This window comes from Papaver somniferum, chromosome 11 (genome assembly GCF_003573695.1).
Source record: "Papaver somniferum cultivar HN1 chromosome 11, ASM357369v1, whole genome shotgun sequence".
NCBI lineage: Eukaryota > Viridiplantae > Streptophyta > Magnoliopsida > Ranunculales > Papaveraceae > Papaver > Papaver somniferum.
The window spans coordinates 19322773-19348324 of record NC_039368.1 but is presented as its reverse complement, the minus strand read 5'-3'; the positions used below and the strand labels follow the sequence as shown (position 1 = coordinate 19348324).

Here is a 25552-nt window from a genome sequence, read left to right as displayed (position 1 = left end):
TTTCAGAACCGGTTGGGTACGAGTACATGTACCGGTTCTAACCCTATTCCCAGCAGTACCGGACCCAGAAACCCGGTGTATAATAACCATCCATATAAGTGATTTATATCCATCGATGCTAGGTATTTAGATCATCTTCTCTATCGAACATCACTCTTCAATTCACTCGTTCTTCCTTTGCTGCCTCTTTTTCTTCTTTTCTCAATTGAAGTCTACTTTCAGAGAGGAGATAAAATCAACCCATGAAGATTGAATCTCTATCTTCGTCAAAGAAGAATAAGAAACCCAATCCCAGAAACCCATTAGCGGACATTAATTCATCATCTTCTTCGTCTTCTACTTCTGCTAGTACTTTTTCAATTGAAGCTCCATCAAGATGGTTATGAAAGTAATGATATAGGTATGACTCAATCAAGGTAAATCAGTAAATCACTCATCTGATTTTTGGTAATTTGTTTGATGAACTATGGATTCTTCATAATTAATTGAATGTTTAGTTTAATTTTTTTAATTGCGTGATTGAATCTGAGCTAGGGTTTTATTTGAGATGGATTTGGGTTTAGATGCAGATTAATTTATTCATCAAATTAATTTGTTACAGAAGATGGGGAATATATAATGGTGCTGCTGAGAGATACGTTAGATCTGATGAAGAATGAATTTGGGTTTCGATCTGAAGATGCAGATGGAATTCTTGAAGATGATTGCTGGATTTTGGGTTTAATTCTGTTTATGTCTCTATTCAATTAATGTTTAATTATGTTTATGTCTCTATGCAAATAATCATTCCATTGTGTCTCTGCTCAGTTTCTTAGGAACCATTAATTGATTTTGTAACATGGGTTCTGATGTTTGGGTTTCCTGAAAATGTTTGAATTTTGTGGATTCTACTGAGTTTGAATGTTTGATAGATTGAAATTGAGGTTAATTTGTGGGTTGATATTTTGTTCAATTGAAGTATGGGTAAAAACCCGGTACCGGCTAGAACCGGACCTGTATAACCGGTACAAGTACAGGTCCAGGTACATGTACAGGTACCGGTCCTCAATATGAAGACCCGGTCAACTCCAGATACATGTACCGGGTTCATAAGAAACCCGGAATGTACCGTCCCATGTGCAGCCCTAATCATGTCTCACTACTAGAGTATAATCATTCACAGCTTCGCAATTATGTTTTCAATATATCACGACTTGAAAGATATGTTAAGAATGAAGTTCAAGTCAATATTACTAACCTCAAAAGGAAGGATGGTGTCGTCGTTGTAGCTTGTTACTTCTTCACATTCTTCAGATCTTCGAGTAATACTTGTATGTCTCATAATCCTAGACTTTCTAGTCTAACCTATTCGAAGTTGTCTCTAGTTACATAATCAAACGATTCTTACATGAGTTTTGATTCACTAAAATATGACAACCAAACTTGACATACCAACGCTTGGTGGGTTCAACCGAGCTATGCTCTAACAATGGTGTTGCATGTTTCAGTTTTGTTGGTGTAGGTAGGGGATGATTGAATATGAAATTGAAGAGGAAACTAGAGTCAAGATTTTGTTTCAAAAATAATAAGATCTGATTTGAATAAGAATTCGTATTGATTTGGTACAGGTATGTGATAAAGATTATATCTAGTATTCCAATTTTGTTTGTTGGATTTTGATACACTATATTATTATCTAACTAAAGTAAATTTAGAATAAATTTTTTATTACTATTACATTATGAGGTTTAAAATTTGACAGATTGCATTCGAATATCTGTTGGTTGATTGTCGATGTTGTTGGCACAAACTGAAAACTTTGATATACGAAATTTAATTACTATCGTATTGTTTTGTTTAAAAACTCAACATATTACATTTTACCCTGTGTTAGTTGATTGTCGATATGGCAGACACAAACTGGATCTTTCTACATGAAACTTGGTGCCTTTATTTGTAAAATACAATTGGTTCATGTTCTGATGCTTACACTACGTGCAATCTTTGTTTCGTTCATTAAAGATTCCACGAAATGCTTTGGTTCCTGAATTATGTTTATCGCAACATTCTCTAGATTGGTATTCGACTTGTTTATTACTGAGTATGTTGATGTGTGTTGAGTATTAGAACATGCCTTTGTTTTAGAAAAAATCAATCTTGCGATGAAGTGGTAATTATTTTTTCTTCTTTTTATTGATCCTCTTATAACTCTTCATAGCATGATTATAACCATGTTTTGAACAACACTGTTAAATAAGTTGTCTTTATACACAGACATATATATTAGCTAGAAATATAACCAACGCGACCATTGAAAAAGATAAGACCGGCTACAGAAAGTCTTGTCACCCTTGTGATCCAAATTAGCTCCCATATATGGATATAACTTTAGCTAGTTGCTCCAATACATGGAGACAACTAGAGCTAGTTAGCTCCCATTTGTATTTATGGAAGAAAATTGTTCAAGTTGGATCCAGGTACAGTTGCAACTGGCATAAGTTGTCTCTAGTCGCGGAAGCAACTTGGACAAGTTGTTCCCAGATCTAGAACTCCAGAAAAGGTGATATTCTCATTTTGGAAGAAACTTGTACAAGTTGACTCCAAATCTAGAATCAACTAGCATAAGTTGTTTCCATTACTTGCTTGAAATTTTTTTGCTAAGTTTTTAATGAATTTTTTCCATCAGTAAGTTGTTGAAAAATGCGGTGAACCGGCGTATTATGGACTGGATAATCTACTCCACATTAAGAAAAAAGTCATCTCTTGATGCCAATGATGGATGCGAAAAGATTCAGAAAGAAACAGATGTGAATATGATTGGGTGAAAGCTAGATTCTAATACTAGTGACAATGTAAAAACTGATGTAAATCTGTGGAAAAAATCTATTTAAAAGGCAACACTCTTATTAGTATTAGTTATATTATTGTTGAATGAATATTAGGATGTAGACTTTAATTGTTAACATGAAAGAGTGAATGGTTTATTTATATTTAATATTGTTGAAATATGACTACAGATATAGTCAATATTGTTGTATATATGATTGCAGGTATTAATAGATAAAAGGAGATGTATAAAAATATAAACAGACCCCTTGCGAATTTTTTCTAGAGGTAACTTGATTCAAAATGTCTCCAGATATGTAAGCAACTAGAATAAGTTTTCTCCAGTATTGGAAGAAACTTAGTGAAGTTGTTCCAAAAATCTGGAACACAACAACTTGATATCTCATTCACGAAGCAACTAGCAGAAGTTGTTCCCAAATTCAGAAATCGGGAACCTGTAATATCTCATTTCATAAGCAACTTTTACGAGTTGTCTCCAAATTTGGGATAAACCAGCATAAGTTGATTCAAAAGAAAATCGTTTTTCTTTGAAAAAACACTCAACAACATAGCGTTTCCGATCATTCTTCAAAGGTGTTTGTATTAATAGTAATCTCTGCAACAACCATATTTACATGACAAAAAACTCAAAAATCACAAACGAAAACAAAAACTCACGATCAACGAAATAAGTAAGCAAAATAAAAGTTACAAAACTTGAGGCAGCTAGTCAGCCACATAACTCGAGATCGTAAATAGAATGAATATGAATCGAAAACACTATTAATCAACTTGACTCTAGTTAAACATTGGCAGTGACACAATTCACTCGGAGGCTACACCCTGTCGTGAGAAGTATAATCAAAGCAACCATCCAAATTTGTCTCCAAAAATAATAAAAACATATACAAGTGAGTGAACCTAGCGTGATTCGAACATACATCTTCTGACACCATGTCAGTCGTGCTACCATTGCACCACATATTCGTCGCAACTATTATAAGATATATGTATAAAGATAATTTCACATGCTTCTCAAAAAAATGGGCCAACTAGCTAAAGTTACCTCGGATCCTGGAATCAACTATCTCAAAGTTGCCTCCAAATCTGGAATCAACTGGCTCAAGTTACCTCCAAAAGTGAACGCAACTTTCTCAAGTTGCCTCCATAACTTTCTCAAGTTCCCTCCAAAAATGAAAGCAACTTTCTCAAATTGCCTCCAAAATCAGTCCAAGAATGCAATGGAGAAAACTGGATAAAGTTAAACTGTTTCTAATCCAAATCCATAGATTCGTTGCCACTGCTCTAAGACGTATACATAAAGATGGAGGGAGAGGGAGAGTTGGATATTGTTGAGTTAAGTAATTTTGTGCAGACAGTTCTAAAGTGGTACCTTCCAGGTAAAAAACTTTGTTATTTCTGCCCATTTATTTCGAAATACACAGCGGGTATTCATGAGTGCAAGCTCATCATCCACAGTCCAAGCATTTTTCTTAATTTTTGGGTTTAAAAGGTTTTGCCGCCTGAAAAAGTTGCACATATTATCTTCTGTGAATATCTGAAAGTATTCAATGAATGAACAGTTACTTTGATACACCCTAATGACGATATATTAACATCTCATTATGTTACCTTTCTCGACAATCTTACCTAAAAACACCAGATTTTCCACCAAATAATTTCATCAAGTCTACCACAGCTCCACTAACTTTGCTGCAGGATAGATCAAAAGAGTTAAAGAAGAGTTTTTAGCCTTCAAACCCTTTTTAAATAAAAACATAAACCCAATGGTACGCAGGCATACCAACTAGGAAATCCAAAGGCAACAATAACATACCTGGCAGATACATATTCACCTCGACGACCTTTCTTGCTTACCCTAGTTTCCCTAAAAGAAGTTACACTTTGGGTTGCAATCTACATAACATAATATAGTCAGTGCCAAACAACAACGAAAAACAAAATTTCTACACAGAAAGCTAGAAAAAAATTTCTTGCAGTTATATCCAACATAAGAAAGAAAACGGGATTTGGGAAAATCCTCACCTCATAAAGTTGTTCACGGATTGCAACTGCAACTGCTGGCTGTAAAATACAACTCTTACGAATTAATTACAACTACTAGTATGAAGTTATCAGTCACTAACAAGTACTTAACCAATAATGCCTACCCCAACTTCAGGGTCTTTAATATCCAAGCTAGTCTTTGCAGAAGGTTCTTGTAAATTCTTCTGGATCACTCTCTCTCAAAGTTTTTCAAGTCCTGGGATGTAAGAATCAACGGATGCCGAACATATAAGCAAAATTTATATTCAGAATTACATAATCCAAATGCATGATTAAACAATTGTATTTTAAGTCACAATGAAAAACTCAAAGCAAACTTACCCATAAAAAGTGGTCCCTTATGATAGGATTATGTAAAATATAATTATGATAATTTTCATTCATGATTTGTTTATATTTTGCTTTACCCACTTTTTAGTCGAAGCAAAATCAGGAGTTGAAAATGGTTAAAGCAAAAGCTTACCAACACATATTTCGAGAGAAAAATTAGGGAAGTAAACTCGGCTCGAAATAACAAATGTGTATATATGAAAACTATCATACTTATACCGACTTTTGTCTCAAGAGTAGGAGATAGAGTAGATAGACTTTTGAGTACAGATGAGTTCAAGTCTCCACATACCTTTTAGTCGGATGAAGTTCCACGGGTTCCTTGAGTAGTTCTTCGTCTTTGTAAGATAATCGCCATGGAGTCTAGAGCTCAACTATTCGTAACTATCCTAGACCGAGACTTAGTCATAAGTAAACTATAAATCAAGACATATAGTTTTGATCACTAACATTGACAAACATGCTTGTGATAGCAACGCATGCGGGTTCGACCAAGCAACGCTCTAACACCATTGATCTCCATACCCAAACGAATTGGAATTAAATCTTCAGAAGTTGGGCTACATACAAAAAAAAAACACCATGAATTCCATTAATCTCCAAACTCTAAAAAGTATAGTATCATACTGTAGTTAACTTCGAAAACCTGAAATTGAGGAGGAGAACCTACATTCGGAAATGGAAACATCCTAACGAAGCCCATATTCTTTGATGAAAGTGAAAATGCGGGGGCCTACCAACCACATCCAACAATTCGTTTGGCAATCTGAGAGGACTTACTCCAATACACTTTCTAGAGAATCAACTAAATAGTCAGACTCAATCTAGAGTAAAGTACATCAAAGAGTTTAATATCTCTGTTTCACAATGTAATCACCAAATCAAACAGATAGACATCCGTGGGCCTGTTTATTATGTGAAATAACTTGAACGGTACCAAAGACCAATGTTCAAGTGTCAATCAATTTAAATCAACAACCAAAGGTTGAATATTCTAATTGATTGATCTTAACGCACAACCTGTGATATTTCAATTATATAACAAAATATAATGCGGAAAAGAAATAACACAGACACCAGAATTTTATTAACGAGGAAACCGCAAATGCAGAAAAACCACGGAACCTAGTCCAGTTTGAACACCACACTGTATTAAGCCGCTACAGACTCTAGCCTACTACCAATTAACTTCGGACTGGATTGTAGTTGAACCCTGATCAATCTCACACTGATTCAAGGTACAGTTGCGTTCCTTACGTCTCTGATCCTAGCAGGATACTACGCACTTGATTCCCTTAGCTTATCTCACCCGCAACTAAGAGTTGCTACGACCCAAACTCGAAGACTTTAATAAACAAATCTGTATCACACAGAAAAGTCAACAGTAATAGATAATCCGTATCGCACGAATATACCTACGAGTTTTGTTCCGTCTTTCGATAAATCAAGGTGAACAGGAACCAATTGATAATCCGGACTTATATTCCCGAAGAACAGCCTAGTATTATCAATCACCTCACAATAATCTTAATAGACTAGCGAAACAAGATATTGTGGAATCATAAACGATGAGACGAAGATGTTTGTGATTACTTTTATCTTGCCTATTGGAGATATTAATCTCGAGTCAATTATTTCAATTGTACTCAATACGATAGAATCGGGAAAGATCAGAACACGCAACTACAAGAGAATAGTTGGGTCTGGATTCACAATCCCAATGAAGGCTTTGAAGTTGTTACCTACAGGGTCTCGATAAGAAACCTAAGCTTAAAATAGAATCGACTCTATTTATGCAACTAGTAACACACAAGAGGTGTAGGGATTAGGTTTCCCAGTTCTTAGAGTTATCCCTTATATAGTTTTCAAATCAGGGTTTGCAATCCAAGTTACCTTGGTAACAAATCATTCAATATTCACCGTTAGATGAAAAACCCGATTCAACCAATCTAATATCTTTCAACCGTTAGATCGAACTTAGCTTTTTACACACAAATGAAATGTACCCTCATTTAGGTTTATGTAACCGTACCATAACGTGTAAACCATGTTGACTCACCAATAGTTAACCGAAGTTAGCCGTATGATTACTCTCATATCAACCTTATTCATCTTAACCATAACTAGTTCAAATGACTCAAATGAAACTAGTTAATGAGCCGTTCAATTGCTATATTCTCATACAAGTATACAAGAACACAATTGAAACAAAATCGATTTGATTCACTCGAATCAGTACATGAACATTATATCCACGGTTTGCAAATATTGCATTCCTCATTTTGTAAATGTTTAAGTTCATGTACACAACCGATTTTAGAAAGTAACCACTTAAGTATGCGTACGGGTATGCGTAAATAAGTAACCGGATTTGAGTTTGTTTGGTTTTCAAACTCAGCAGAAATTCACGGACGTGAACTCCCGCCAGTATGCGTACGGGTACGCATACTTACCCAGTCTCCATCAACCATTTTGTACACACACAAGTATGCATACATTTGGTTCCTGGTTTTGTACTTATACACTAATGTGCGAACATACTATATGCTTATATCCAAAGATGGTTACATGATTCTAAGCTCTTTATTTCAATCATTGAAACATTCTTAGAGGATGACAATAGCCATTTACACACACTATTAGCATCAAAGCAATTTTCAAGATATTGAAATAATCATTATCGTAACATTCCAAGTCTACACCAAATGATTGTATCACACAAACCATGTAAGATGTTACTCGAAAATTTTCACATGATATAAGATGAACTTGGTCGAAACGAAAGCTTGCCAACACATATTTCGATAAATATGTAAGCGAGATATACTCAGTTCGAAATCTCAAATGTGTATATAGAAAACTATATTGTAATACAACATATGTCTCAATATAGGAGATAGAGTAGAAATAGACTTTCCAAGTGATAGATGAGTTTTCAGTCTCCACATATCTTTTGTCCATGAAGTTCCACAGGCTCCCCTTAGTAGTTGTTCGTCTTCAAATGATGAACGCCGTGAAGTCTAAGTTCAACTACACAATCTATGTCCTAGTCCGAGACATCTATAAATAGGCTAGAAATCAAGACTTATAGTTTTGATCACTAACATTGAGAAACATGCTTGAGATAGCAATGCATGCGAGTTCGACCGAGCAATGCTCTAACAGAAAGTTTTTGAATTTTTTTCGTAATCTCTAACTCAGATTAATAAGAATCATCGGAAGATAACATATCGAAACATTTCAAATAAAGTAATTTTTAAACTTTAATAACTTAAAGTGTCAAGTCTTTAGTTCGAAACTACCAGAAAATAAAACCTAAAATGAGGTATCTCGATCTCCTGAAACTGAATCTGATGTTGAAAATCAGCGACAAACCGAGAAGAAGATGATGATGATGATGTTGAATTGTTGATGATGATTATCAAACTTGGTATTTGAATCTGAAGGTTGGTACTGGTTACGGCGGCATAGAAACGGTGCTGATGGTGGTGGTGGTGATAGGTCAAAGTGGAGGATAGAAAAGTATTGTTGATGGTGGATTTTCAACAAAGGTCAAAACCGTAAAATCATGATGCATGTTTTTGACACGGCTTTCAGGCATGCAACGGTTCATATTTTACGAAGCCATGATGAATATGTTTTTGAAAAGCCCCACTAGCTGAGCGATTCGATCCCTGGCATTTCATCATGCCCTCTATGTAGAATAACATAATTGGGCGGTTCTCTGATAGGTGTAGAATACACCGTTAATTATTATCTATTGGTTATGCTTTCTTTGTTATTTTTCTTGTAAATTATGTATTTTACGTGTGTTTTTGAGTTATTAGGTACTCTGGAGTCATGCATAAGAAAAGAATAAGAAATCATCCAAAATTGCATAAGAAGAGCAAAATTGTCATTTCACCAAGCAAACAATATTGGGAGCCGAGCCAAGGTTTAGGGGCAACTCTATGTGGAGGAATATTAAAAACAGGCCAGCTGTTATTTTAAGGGGTTTCCAATCAGGATGGCCCTTATCTAATGAGTGGGGTGGTCCTTATCCCTGGGGTGTAACCATCCAACCCAAACCACACAACCCTAGAATCGAGAAGTATCTTCTTCTTCAATTATTTACTCCTGAAACAGAGACGAGAGAAAAGCAGCCGCTGTATATCCGATTGATCGAAAAAGGGGATTTGTTGTTGAATTAATGAGATCGACAGAGATGTTGTTAATGTGAGAAGAGATTGACGAGTTCTGCTGAATTGAGATGACAAGAAGGAGATTTAAGGGTTTTTAACTGAGAATGAAATCAAGAAATTGTGGTTGCTGACATTGAAGATTGATGATGGTCTGCAACTGAAATTGAATCATGGAAGATGAACGTGATGCTGTTAGTGAAATGGGTTTGTGGTTATGTATAAGGATTAGAATTGATTGAGGTTGAATCTGAGATGAAATTGAAAATGGGTTCGATCTGCAAGAATTGAAGATGCTGCTGATCCTGGGTTCATTATAAAGTATGGGCTCTGTTGGTCGAAGAATTATGTGAAGATGGAGCTGCCATTGAGGAAGAGATTTATGAAATTAGGGTTCCTTGAACTAAGATTCGAAGCTGGTGATGATAAGAGATGGATTTGACAGAATAACAAGGATTTTCATGGGTATATGCCGTGGAATTGCAGCTACAATTGTTGAGAAGAATGAAAATGGGTTCTTGCTGCAATGGGGTTTATGGTGGAACTGAATTTGAGAGATGCCGATGCTGTTGGTGACGCTCAAGGGTTGGCTGAAGTTGATGTTGCTGTCAGTTTTGAACCATTAAGAAATCGAACAAAGCTGGAACTGATGTTGCGGCTGAGTTGAGAATTCAGGGGCTGATAGAAGATAGGTTTGATCTGTTGAGTAAATCCGAGAATTTCTAAGATGGGATTTGTTGCTTCTGTCAAGAACAGCGAGAAATTGAGTTGTTGCTGCTAAGAAGAAAATGGGTTTGATTTACTGAGATTGGTGTTGAGCTGATGAGTGAAGCTCTGCTGCAGGAATGAAGACTATAATTGTTAGATGTATACTAGGAATGTCGCAGGTATGGAGCTGAAAGAATGGCCCAAACTTGGCCTGGGAATACACCTGAAACAGAGGAAACTCTGTCTAAATCTTCCCTCTGATGAGTCAACTCAGTGACCGATCCAGCTCACTTGTCTCAGACCAGTTAGAAGGTGACTCGATAACTGACTCGGCTGACATCCCTTCCTTTGACCTGATTGACTGACGATGACCGTCAGTTTGACTGTTAACTTAAACGGCACCGTGACGAAATATTCCATCGACGGAAAAGTATATCCAGTGACCGACAGGGAGCTTTCCGGTGCCGTATTCCGGAGGAACCAGTAAATTTCCGGCGACCCAATTTGTGAAGAATTTTCTAGACTCATCTATGGGTTTGAAGAATTGGGCTTGGATATGGAAAAAGAAGATGGAAGATTTGAGAAAGATTTGGATTTGGAAGTTGAGCTACAAAGGGAAAGGGATTCTATTCCTAAGAAGAGTTGAAGCAAATTGAAGCCTATAAATAGAGAAGTTCTTTATACACTTTTACACACACAACACAACACTTCTCTTTTCTTTATTCTTTGTGTGAACTCCTTAGCATGAGTAGCTAATTTTATTGATTGAGGATGAATTCCTAGTTCTTAACATGTTTTGAGTTTTGTTTTTAAATCTACTTTGAAGTTTTTCACATGATTATCGTTTGTTTTTACTAATAGGAATGTTTATACATTCATGGTTGATTGATAGGTCGTTTAGGATGCATACTAAATTGATTTGTTAATTGATCTAAAGCTAGTGAAAGTTAGGGGATAAGTAATCGTTTCTTGACTCTTTACACAAGTGGAAAACACGAGACCTTGCGGAGGGATTCCGTGGAACAATTGTGAGTGAAAACAACGTTAGCAAGTAGACCTTGAGCTAAGAGTCTAACTACTAATATCAACCTAATAAATTCATAAATCTTAATGCGTTTAACTAAATTACATCTTGAGTGAGGTACTATTAGGTGGTTTGGTGAATAGAATCCGGTAGTCGAGAACTTCCGTATCCGGTGATACTAGGGATTTAGGGGTTTAACACTGAGCTAGCTGCTTTACCTATGGATGGTGATAATATGTGACTAATAAAAAGTGGAAAAGAACATAACTCGAATCATTATTTTGCAACGAAGAAGGATTCCTTGATCTAATTTCTCTTATTGATTTCAACTTAAACTTTTAATTGCTTTATTTACTTTCTTTTGTTTTTAAAATCTAAAACCAATCCCCCCCTTTTTGTGACAACTAAACAACTAAAACCTCTTGCTCCTCGTGGGAACGAACTTGACTACACTATATTACTTGTTAATTAGGTGGAAAAATTATTTGTTGTGGTTACGACACGCATCATTCTCCGTAAGATTGAGAGAAATAACGCCTTTAGGACGTCGGTGACACTCACTGTTCCCTGGCTACATGAGAGAGACCCCCCTCTACATAGAAGAACGATTGGGAGGTTCTCCGTAAGATTCAGAGCAATAACGCCTTCAGGACGTCGGTGACACTCACTGTTCCCTGACTATTTAGAGAGACCATGTATAGACCCAGGCGGTTCTCCGTAAAATTGAGAGCAATAACGTCTTCAGGACTTCAGCAAACATCCATTGTTTCCTGACTATGCACCTCAGAATGAGTATGACGCTTTAACTGGCTAATATCCCTTCTGCAATAGATTAATTCTACCGTGACATTCACCACTGATTCCTAGAAAATAATCTATCTTATCTTATTGCTTTATTCCATGGTCAAACTCACGACTGGTTCTATGGAATGGTAATAGATAAATGTATTGCTCCGATTTCATGATCGAATCCACGGCTTGATCTCATGAAATGGTAATATATATTACTCCTATTTCATGGTCGAATCCACGCTAATCTCATGAAATGGTAATATCACCACCTATCTTATTACTCCGATTCTGTGGTCGAATCCACGATTCCATGGAATGGTAATACCTATTTTATTATTATTACGAATTCATGGTCGAATCCACGGATGATCCTATGAATTGATAATAATAAACTACTCACTTTTATTGCTCAATTCCATGAATCATTCTCCACCGAATTTCATAAATTAGTAATAAATACTCAGCAATCGGGCATCTGGGCTATTCCTGAGTGAGTCCCATAAAATGGTGCAAGTGTACTCAACCATGATGCACGAACGAGCACCCAAATGCGCGAACGAGCACCCACAATATGGACAAATGAGGCCCGCACAAAACTGGAGAGAGAAAATAATAACATTAAAATAATGGAGAAGCGCCCATGGGACGAGCCCACCGGCCAGCCATGCCTTAGCCGTGGCCGGTCCCATGCTTCCTCCATTATTTTCCTAATTTTTGTTGTTTTCATGAACCCATGAAGACTCCTCCATCCTAACAACTTTCCTTGTTTGAGCAAAACTCATGGTTTCTCTATATTTTCATGGTTTCTCCATATTTTCATGGTTTCTCCATATTTACGTGGTTTCATGAAAAATAATAATATAAAATAGGGAAAGGAGTCACGAGACCGGGAAACTTAGCCGGCCGGCCATGCCCTAGCCGCAGCCGGTCCCACACCTTGCAATCCCTAATCTTTCATAAACTATTACTTCCCTCATCTTGTGAAACTTCCCTGTTTCAGCAAAAATCATATTTTCTCAAATATTTCCCAAACCATGAAAAAACCAAAAGTCAACATAGTCGCATGACCGACTATGTTACTCACGAAAATATATTAAAATCTTTCAATTTTAATATTTACGAAATGTTGATCAATTGAGCATACATGCTCATTCCAACAAAAAAAATCAAGAATTTCAGTCAAGATGAAACTCTTTTGAAAATTCACAATGTTGCTCGGACGCACATCAGAAAATACTGAGACTCTCAGTACGGAGACACGGACACCATGGTAACACGTGCATGCCTCCTTGACCGACCAGAGTCATCCCTAGGGCTTACACAAAGCCGTTCCCACGCGTTTTCATAATTCTGACCTAATTTGCTCAATTGCTCATATTGGGCCCAAATTCTCTCCAACCAACCTGGGGATTGCTCAAACGACCAACAGCTGATCCCGTGACCACCAAGAGCCGGTCCCATGCTCTCTTGGTCGGTCCCCATCTTTCATACTTAGGTTTTATCACCTAATGCTGAACCCAGCAATATTTCAATAAATGATGAAACCGGCATTTAATCATCATTCTTTCACCAACTCTGGTGCACGCTCACTCAAGCTCTCGAGCACCACATGGATGGACGTCCATAATTCCATGTGGTCGGTCCTCTCTCACTAAACCTATTTTCAACGATCCACCAATTAACGAACAATCGATTGAATACTAGGGTTTTGAACAAACGCTCAACAAATCATCATTCTGAGCATGTTCACACACCGAATAAATTTATGTTGATCCAGCAAACAACACGCGGATTAATTGTATAATATTTGGTAATCTACCAATATTTTAATTGGGTCACATCACCAATAAATAATTTGTCGAATCGAGCAACACTTGCTCGAATATTGATCCAACTATCAATATTCAGTAATTTATCAGTAATACGTCGAATTGAGCAATACTTGCTCAATTGCTCGAATATTGATTCAACTATCAATATTCGGTAATTCGTCGAATTGAGCAATACTTTCTCAATTGCCCAACTATCAATATACCAGTAATTCGTCGAGCAATACTTGCTCAATTACTCGAATGTTCCACTGAGCAATTTTTCATTCATGATCAATTCAACAAAACCTAGACTCATTATCTAAATTAGTCAACGTAACTAATTAAATACACGTCTGTCATGTAGACTCCACGATTCGTGAGCCATCAATCACGTCAAATTGGGGGATATCAATTAGGGTTTTGGTCTGGCGGCATACAACACGTGGATTCATCCACAATGAGAAATGTAAGTAAGTCGTGTCAACGGTTGAAGGAGTTAGCAAAGTAGTGGGTGAGTGATCAACCAAGACTCCGCATGACCTGCAACTGGTTTCACCACGATCTTCCACTTTCCCACTCTTTCACTCAAGAAACCGTCGCACTTACAGGGATCAGGGTGTTCATCATTCTTGCAATATAAATAATCCAAATCGAGGACAACACAGACATCATCAATCACCATTCGTCAACAACTCGATTAAAAATTATTCACAGAACTCAACTTCAGCAGTTCACCATTATTGCAGAAACCTTCAACGCATCCACAATCCTTGATCTTGCACAATTCTCAGCTTCCCTCCTACAGATCAACCCATCTCCCTCTTTGCGACCGAATTGACCATGGAACGGCCATTGACTTGGTTTAGGACGGAGTCCTACAGATTGATCCCTCGAATCTAAGCACTCCCTTTGCGGTGCATCTGTATGAGGTTAAGCAGTTTGCTCGGTTGAGGAGTCTCGACAACATGCTCGTCTCTTCACTTCCCTAAAAAAACCAGCAACTCGTTTTTCCCCATATACAGATTGGCGACCACAGTGAGAGATTAATCTCTCGGTTGCAATCTCACATTCTCGCAAAATAGCTGGTCTTTGGTCTGGGTTAATTTCAAATGCAAATGCTGCTAGCACTAGCAACAACGATAACAATGAAGATATTCCGGAAAACATTCCCGCTTCCAAAAATGATGGTGGTGATATTACTCCTCCTCACACCAACAACGAAAATCATCCTCTCTTCGGCTAACGTCCCGAGGAAGTCATGGAGAATCCGCCTACCGTAGCTGATCTCATGAAGGTGCAAGAAACCCTTGCCAAAAATCAGACTGACATGGCTGCAACACAGAAGGAGCTGTAAAATTTTCTCAAGACTCCCACTGACAAGATTTCATAGAAAATTCAAGAGAAAGGAAAGGCCAAAGAAACATCTTCGATTGCTGATCCTGAAGCCACTCCAATCCATGTAGTAGACGATGATGAAGTCTACAAGGCTGCAGATAACCCAACAACAAAGGAACCTGCGGGTTTCATCACTCACGAGGACCTGTAACACTTCAGGGAGGATCGAGGAAAATACAAGACACCATATTTCCACCGTAATCAACCTCTATATCCTGCTACTACTCAAATAATTCCTCTCCCGAAGAGCTACACTTCCCCAACGTCCACACTGTACAACGGAACATGGAACGCTAGAGAACACGTCTATCGGTTCATTGAGGCACTAGGAGATCATGAACACAACGGAATGATCCCAATATACAGAGCCTTGCTGGAGAATCTGCGATTCCAGACTTTCTCAGAACTTCATGAAGCAGCCAAGCGATCAGTAACTACCGCACATGCTTTACTGGAAATAGAAAAACCTAGACTGAGAACCTTGTGATACTCAACGTCTCTTCAACAGACAATACAACCACCAACCTTCCATGAACGTTGTTGCTGAATGAAGCAAAAGGAGAACCGACGCACCACAGCAGAAGCATATTTTTCCAATCTCTCGGGATCCTTCGGAAGCGCAAAGAAAGGATAACCAATCCTGAAATGCACAAACCTCAACCATGCATCAACAAACGAGGAAATGATCAGAAAGACTCAAACTTCTCTCTTCTCATTGAAGAAGTGATCGAGTTACTGGAAGTCTGGATTCAAGATGGTGCAACCAAATTGACATTCATCAGGAGACAGCCAACTGAAGAAGAAATGAATAATCCCAGGGGAAAGACATGTTCAAAGAACCAAATTACATTGTGTCAGACGTCCGTTCATCTCGGAAATACTCCTTGAACCTTCATCCACAGACAAGGAGATGCACGACTGAGGACTACTTGCCACAAGAGGAAATGAATTCGAAAGAATATTGATCGGTGCTGACACCTCCATCAACATCATTCCACTAAAATCCTTCAGAGTCACAGACACCAATCGACAAGAAGCTACTCATGCACCCATCTTAATCAAATACCATGAAGGAACGCTAAGAGATGCTTATGTCTACATCACTCTCAAGGTGAAAATAATTTCAACCTGAACATATAACAAGTTTCACATAATCAGGAAAATCCAAGATATGACGCGATAGCATGGACCCATGCTGAAAACATGACTACAAACAAAGCGTCTTTTGTTACACATCTCTCCAACAAAGAAAATTCTGATCCAGAAGATTTGGCAGACGTTCCATCATCAAAGCACTTGGAGGAAATTCGAACTCTGAAAAGGTTGAAGCATAACCTGCAAAAGATACATAGAAATTCATCAAGAGGTTTTGCATTCAGGCAAGTCTCATTCCTTCCATGTCTATGTATTTCATTCCCTCACATGTTATTCTAGCATGAGGACTCAGTTAGCTAGCATCTCTGCTGTTACAAGACGCTATGAGTGGGTAATCTCACTCCAGCAATATTTTACCAACTGGTTGAACCTGACAACACTTCGAATCGAGCATTTCACCGTGACATTCACCACTGAGATATGACGGAAGCATGACAAAGAACACTTTAGGAATCTCTCCATAGACTTGCAGGAATGTCCACGAGTGCCACGAAATCAGAAATCTCTGATGTCTGCACAACTGTTGAATCCCTTGCAGCAGAATGCTGAACCAACAGAAGATACACGGATCCGAAACGATCAAGCATAAGACCTTCGACGCTTCAGCGCTCAAGCACATAAGAAGCCTTCGAATTGTACTCCCAATCAAAGAGTACACCTTCGATAATAACGACTCTATCTTCAGCACAACATCTCGACGATGACACACTGGTTCAACACCGACATGATCAAAGTGTATATGAATTACAATAGATAAATCTTCATTATCCCATGATAAGACTTCTGAAGCAGATGCAACATCATTCATCAATGAATGCTACAAACTCCTTCAACTCTGCTAAGTGAATGAGGGATGCACTGGGACTTGATCTTATTGGAAATCTAAATTCAATAAATTTCAATAAATGATATCCACATAACAAGTCATCGCAACTCGATGTGATTCCACAGTCATCAAACAGAACCTCTTTACATCACAAGCACCTGCACGTCTGGGGAATTTCCTACCTTCACCAATCACGTCTAGAATGGAGACTGCCGCTGTTATCAGCCACAACAACATTGATTCACTGACGAACCACTTCACAGTGAAGTCATATTCAAGAGAATTTGGGTTGAAATCCTAGTACACCTTCATATAAGGAATGCTCAATTCACCAATTGGTTCGTGCATGTAAAGGCTCACTGGATGGAAGAGCAAAGACTATCATTTTCGGTCTCTGGAGCAACTCCAACCATAGTATCAACATCAAAAAGGACGTGTGGAGGAACTCCATTCATGCTCTCAGCATCAACAAGAATTTCTGGAGAAAAATTTAATTGTGGTCTCATCATCCTCTGACGCAACATTCGGCTTCATCAACTATCCATTCTCTGAAGCGTTGCTCAATGGATCGTACTTCTTCAAGCTCTAATGATTCATATCAATATTTTTATACCTGAAAACATGGTAACATGAACGTCTTCCCAAAGCTTACACGACAGACGGGCATAAACCAAAGTCTTCTACAAGATGTTTTCATCACTTCTACAAATGAAAATGGGTTTACAAAAACGCACCAATGGGTGGGGAATGGGACAATGCTTCCTCAACAAAAGATATTTGTCTAAGTCTCTTCTACAACATATCAAAAGACGCATCAATCGGACATACGAGCTGAAAGATATGGTCTTTACCGTCAGGTCTATGAGATCTGAAAATTTTATACGGGATTACAAATTACAAATGTGCACGCTTCGTTGGCTGACCTCTGAAACTCCAAATTGAGTGATTCTTTTCTCATGTGATAACTCAGTCTCTTAGATTCAAAAGTTGGGGTCAAGCATCGGATTCCGACATCGTATGAGGTTCCTACAGCTTCCAGAGCATACAACATGCAAGCAGCAATTCTTAGACGGGATTCATAACTTTCACAGTCGATCGGTGTCTACCACGTGTTCCCACTAAGTCCTTCATCAAGGTATCTCCAACTTTGACCATCTAGGTATTTACATCAAATTAGTTACTTGGGTCCTCTATCTAGGTCTTGACAGAAGAAAGGAAAACGAAAAGGAGAGATTTGACAAAATACTGGGGACTGACGGTCCACTGATCATGGCGATTAGTTTCACAATCCAAGACCCGTGGCACCAGACTATCATCTGCTGATCATTCATCATAAAAGGAATGCTACCACCGAGACATGAAACCATGGTCATTACATCGCTCCCTCTCGAGAGCAACCTCAGTTATGGTCCTGTGACCAGGGTTTCAAAAGTGATGTTTCTGCGACTAACAGAAACAAGATGGCACTGCAAGCACCATGCTCATGTATCAATCAAGGGTTCCTGATCTCAAATAAACCAATGACATTAAAATCCTTCACCAACCATTCAAGACACAAGCGAATGGTCTAAAGACACAACATGAGTGTTTTGCGACAAATCCGTCTGAAGTAATTTTACACTTCCCTGTACAAAGCGACGAGCTGGGAGCGATTGATGAAGAATCTAGGGATGGGTCATATACCATTCTCTTCGTATGAATGTCCTCTACAACATATCCAAAATTCACAGCAATTGCAGAAACGAGAAAAGAGATGTGGCCAAAACATTGGACTACATGCCAACTGAAAATTTTCTGGAAGTCTCTTGTAAGTTTACTTTTTCAGGCCCTAAACAGGCTCAAAACTCAAAAATCTTTTGTGTTAAAGCTTGGAAATTTTCTGGTCTTGAAGATAGATATGCATATCGTGAAAATACGACTTTGAACGAATATTCTACGGTGTTTTTACTAAAAGTCTGAAGTCTGAAATTTTCTGGTGACGTATTTCAGCAAAATTACTCGTATACTCGCATGGATTCTCATTCATTCATTCACAAATCAGCAATTTCATACTTCTATGAAGAAATTACAGGAGATATACTTACTAGGGGAGTCTCTAAATCATTTGAAGGCTCGGAAACGCCGGAATCTCCATTGGAAACTCCGTTATGTCCATTCAGTTCAGGATTTCGGGAGTCCTCCATATTACCGTGTCCCAAAGAAGAGCACGCTTCATCAACATGCTGCTTATCTACAATGATTTCTTCCTGGATTCATCAACAAAAATTATTATTATTTCATTCAAGGAGATGCACGATCACCTGCACGAAAGAGATACTTACATCGACTTCTTCATCAGTGTTGGATTTCTGAATTGTTTACCCGGGAACAAGTTGAAGACCGTCAATCGATGGAGAAAAAGTCTGAAAAGAAATAAAAAACTTTGGTATCGTGATCCTAATTGCGCGGGCAAGGAAAAGTCATGACACAAGGAGCACTGACAACTCACCAAAGAAACGGCTGGGGACTGCACGTCATTTGCTAACATCCTGTAGTCCTTACTTCTGGGTTCTCCGCCCCGTAGAATTTCTTCCATTTCCTTGGAGCCTACATTGATTCGGTATCTCACTATACGATCATCCTGTGGTAAAGCTAATGGAATAACCAGGAGAACAACTCAGTATGAAGGATCTCTCACCACTCAGAGCACATCGTTCATACAAAGCGAAGGATTCGACAAAACAATGAATCATGGAATAAAGGTGCTCACAACAACGGTAACCATACAACTCTTACCTATTTACAATTTCACTAGCTGTAGTGATTACAATCTCGAGAATTCGTTCGCTCCTTCAAACCTGCAAAGACGAACAAAATTTGTTATTCAAAACCATATTGTGATTTTCATAAAACTGTGAACAATTCACGAAACTTCCATCATGTGAACAATTCACATTATTTTCACCATGTGACCGACTCTCACTGAGTGAACACTCATTGGTTTTGTGCATACACTATCAGATCACAAAATCCATACAAACAGTATTTTATCGAAAATTGCTTACTTCTAGCAATTGCGGAAAATGAAAAATTTAATTTCACATAAATTTTTACTGTGTGAACATTCACTGATTTTTCAAAAATTGGACAAACGTCCATTCTACAATTGTGAAAACTCACATGCAGACATTATTTCACCGTGAATAATTGTCTACTTTCGACAATTGTTCAAAATCAAAACATTATTTTGCAAAATATATATTTTAACGTGAAACCCACGTAACTTTGAAAATATATGTATATATTTTTGATCCCTCTCGCGAGCATCCGTCTTTGAAACGAGAAGTGTATTTTCAAAAATTTATGAAAGCTCACATATCGAAAATAAATTTTTTCATGAAAGCTCATAGACAAAAAAAATTATTGCTAACAGACGCACGTATATTCAAAAAAAAAAACTTTTCTCTCGTACGAGCATCCACCTTTGAAACGAGAGTTTATTCCCTTTTGTGAAATCTCACATATTTAAAAAATAAAATTTTGGCTATCATGAAAGCGCATAGACAAAATTTTTATTACTAGACTCAGGTCTATTTTGTTTGTTTCTTAAACGAACGAACGAACGAACGTTTTTTCCTAACACAAGGATTTCCTTTTTGGGATCGGCCTACAAACGTTAAACCACCAAAACAAGATACATGATCGTCCAAATCAGTAATGCCTCATCTCCCGGGATGACACTCTATCATTCAGGGTCCTTACCTGAGCATTTCCTTGTACATGACACCATTGGAGCAAATCGAGGATTCAAAAAATACCTTTGTAGACTGAGTTCAACCGCCGATCTCATCGACTGAAAATTACCATTTAATGCATATTGCGGAACATGACTGTCCCTCACTAAGCAGGGGACTTAATGTTGATGGTGGATTTTCAACAAAGGTCAAAATCGTAAAATCATGATGCATGTTTTTGACACAGCTTTCAGGAATGCAACGATTCATATTTTACGAAGCCATGATGAATATGTTTTCGAAAAGCCCCACTAGACGAGAGATTCGATCCCTGACATTTCATCATGCCCTCTATGTAGAATAACATAATTGGGCGGTTCTCCGTAAGATTGAGAGCAATAACGCCTTCAGGACGTCGGTGACACTCATTGTTCCCTGACAACATGAGAGAGACCCCCATCTACATAGAAGAACGATTGGGCGGTTCTCCGTAAGATTGAGAGCAATAACGCCTTCAGGACATCGGTGACACTCACTGTTCCCTGACTATGTAGAGAGACCGTGTATAGACCTGGGCGGTTCTCCGTAAGATTGAGAGCAATAACGTCTTTAGGACTTCAGCAAACATCCGTTGTTTCCTGACTATGCACCTCAGAATGGGTATGACGCTTTAACTGGATAATATACCTTCTGCAATAGATTAATTCTACCGTGACATTCACCACTGGATTCCTAGAAAATAATATATCTTATCTTATTGCTCCTATTCCATGGTCAAACTCACGACTGGTTCTATGGAATGGTAATAGATAAATGTATTGCTCCGATTTCATGATCGAATCCACGGCTTGATCTCATGAAATGGTAATAGATATTATTCTTATTTCATGGTCGAATCCACGCTGATCTCATGAAATGGTAATATCACCACCTATCTTATTACTTCGATTCTGTGGTCGAATCGACGATCCCATGGAATGGTAATAACTATTTTATTATTATTCCGAATTCATGGTCGAATCCACGGTAGATCCTATGAATTAATGATAATAAACTAATCACTTTTATTGCTCAATTTCATGAATCATTCTCCACCGAATTTCATAAATTAGTAATAAATACTCAGCAATCGGGCATCTGAGTTATTCCTGAGTGAGTCCCATAAGATGGTGCAAGTGTACTCAACCATGATGCACAAACGAGCACCCAAATGCGTGAACGAGCATCCAAAAGATGGAAAAATGAGGAATCCCGCACAAAACAGGAGAGAGAAAATAATAACATTAAAATAATGGAGAAGCGCCCACGGGCCAGACCGACCGTCCATGCCTTAGCCGTGGTAGGTCCCATGCTTCCTCCATTATTTTCCTTATTTTTTTTGTTTTCATGAACCCATGAAGACTCCTCCATTCTAACAACTTTCCTTGTTTGAGCAAAACTCATGGTTTCTCCATATTTTCGTGGTTTCATGAAAAATAATAATATAAAATAGGAAAAGGAGTCACGGGACCGGGAAACTTAGCCGGCCGTCCATTCCCTAGCCGCGTCCGGTCCCACACCTTGCAATACCTAATCTTTCATAAACTATTACTTCCCTCATCTTGTGAAACTTCCCTATTTCAGCAAAAATCATGGTTTCTCCATATTTTCTCAAATATTGCTCAAACCATGAAAAAACCAAAAGTCAACATAGTCACATGACCGACTAGGTTACTCACAAAAATATATTAAAATATTTTTATTTTAATATTTACGAAATGTTGATCAATTGAGCATACATGCTCATTCCAACAAAAAATCAAGAATTTCAGTCAAGATGAAACTCTTCTGAAAATTCACAATGTTGCTCGAACGCACATCAGAAAATACCGAGACTCTCAGTACGGAGACACGGACACCATAGTAACACGTGCATGCCTCCTTGACCGACCAGAGTCATTTCTAGGGCTTACACAAATCCGGTCCCACGCGTTTTCATAATTCTGACCTAATTTGCTGAATTGCTCATATTGGGCCCAAATTCACTCCAACCAACCTGGGGTTGCTCAAACGACCAACATCTGGTCCCGTGACCACCAAGAGCCGGTCCCATGCTCTCTTGGTCGGTCCCCATCTTTCATACTTAGGTTTTATCACCTAATGCTGAACCCAGCAATATTTCAATAAATGATGAAACCGGCATTTAATCATCATTCTTTCACCAACTCTGGTGCACGCTCACTCAAGCGCTCGAGCACCACATGGATGGATGTCCATAATTTCATGTGGTCGGTCCTCTCTCACTCGACCTATTTTCAGCGATCCACCAATTAACGAACAATCGACTGAAAACTAGGGTTTTGAACAAACGCTCAACAAATCATCATTTTGAGCATGTTCACACACCGAATAAATTTATGTTGATCCAGCAAACAACACGCAGATTAATTGTAGAATATTTGGTAATCTACCAATATTTTAATTGGGTCACGTCACCAATAAATAATTTATCGAATCGAGCAACACTTGCTCAATTGCTCGAATATTTATCCAACTATCAATATTCAGTAATTTATCAGTAATACGTCGAATTGAGCAATACTTGATCAATTGCTCGAATATTGATCCAACTATCAATATTCAGTAATTTACTAGTAATCCGTCGAATTGAGCAATACTTTCTCAATTGCTCGAATATTGATCCAACTATCAATATTCAGTAATTCGTCGAATTGAGCAATACTTTCTCAATTGCCCAACTATCAATATACCAGTAATTCGTCGAGCAATACTTGCTCAGTTACTCGAATGTTCCACTGAGCAATTCGTCATTCATGCTCAATCCAACAAAACCTAGACTCATTGTCTAAATCAGTCAACGTGACTAATTAAATACACGTCTGATCATGCAGACCCCACGATTCGTGAGGCATCAATCACATCAAATTGGGGGATACCAATTAGGGTTTTGGTCTGACGACCTACAACACGTGGATTCATCCACAACGAGAAATGTGAGTAATTCGTGTCAACGGTTGATGGAGTTAGCAAAGTAGTGGATGAGTGATCAACCAAGACTCCACACGACATGGAACTGGTTTCACCACGATCTCCCACTTTCCCACTCTTTCACTCAAGAAACCGTCGCACTTACAGGGATCAGGGTGTTCATCATTCTTGCAATATAAATAAGTCCAAATCGAGGACAATACAGACATCATCAATCACCATTCGTCAACAACTCGATTAAAAATTATTCACAGAACTCAACTTCAGCAGTTCACCATTATTGCAGAAACCTTCAACGCATCCACAATCCTTGATCTTGCACAATTCTCAGCTTCCCTCCTACAGATCAACCCATCTCCCTCTTTGCGACCAAATTGACCATGGAACGGACATTGACTTGGTTTAGGACAGAGTCCTACAGATTGATCCCTCGAATCTAAGCACTCCCTTTGCGGTGCATCTGTATGTGGTTAAGCAGTTTGCTCGGTTGAGGAGTCTCGACAACATGCTCGTCTCTTCACTTCCCTAAAAAAACCAGCGACTCGTTTTTCCCCATCTACAAGTATATAGAGAGAGATTTCTGATCTCAAATGGAAGACAAATGATTTTTTTTCTTTAAAACTTAATGGGTATTTACGTAATTATAAAAAAAACAGTTTCCTTCGAAAAGGAGAAAGCTATTGATACATATGATCACTATACCTTGGTAACTATTATATTATAGAGGTCGAATTCAGAATAACAATATACAGAAACTTAGAAATCCCCTTTGAATCACCTCCTTTCATAGTGGTACCTCCAGATTTTCCCTTAGTAATTCCCTTTGAATCAGTATTCTTAAGCCTGCCTGCAATGGCATTAGATTTTATACTTTCTTCTGCAATATTATCAACTGAAAACATCTTCAACTCCTTCCGTATATACTCATGGAACCCGGAGATATATTTCATATAGATAACATAATCTCCTAAGTCCAAATCCAAAACTATAGCTTGATTCTAAAAGTCCGAAGTATATTCTTGCACAGTTTGGTTGTAGGACTGCTTCAGGTTATACCACTTATACCATATCTCCTCAAGGTAGCCAACTGGATAAAACTGTTTCCTTACAACTGCCTTGAATATTTTCCACGACAATACTCCCTTACCTAGATTTTGTCTTTGATAAGCTTTCCAGCCGATTAAAGCATGTTTTTGCAGCTTCAATGCCGCAAAAGAAATCTTTTCCTTTGAACCATTTTCAAAGAAAGAAAATACGTCTCTAGACTTTCAATTCAGTCATCCAATTTTTCTACATCGACACTCCCATCGTAAAGTGGAATATCAACACGAAAATCAATTTTCAGATTCTTACCATGAAGTTTAGTTGATGTAGGAATTTTAAGAAACTCTCTTTTCTTTTTTTCTTCGTTCTCATAATCTTCTTCTTCTTCCGAAGCTTCGGGTGAAGGTGTAATCTTTTTCTTTATCTTCGGCTTGGGTGTATGATAAGGAATACATTCAATCAATTCTTCAAGGGTGGTTTGAATCAACTTCATGTATGTTTGTACCGTAGCCACCTTTTCTTCCATAGTTGTTGGTTTGCTTTGCTTATGATCATCATCTAACTTCGTCATCCTTGATCCCCTTTTTCTCCTAACGTCTTCTAGATTCTCGAGTACCTCACCAAGCTTTATGTAGAGAGATCTAGTGAAAACCATAAACCACAGGGATTTACCCTAGAAACTAACCTCGCCCGTGATGCCAGCTTGATACGTATGA

General features: G+C 38.1%; 1 pseudogene; it reads right to left on the bottom strand.

Annotated features, from left to right (window-relative positions):
- Positions 1-3889: 3889 nt before the first annotated feature.
- Positions 3890-25552, bottom strand: part of LOC113324199 — a 33162-nt pseudogene continuing 11499 nt past the window's right edge.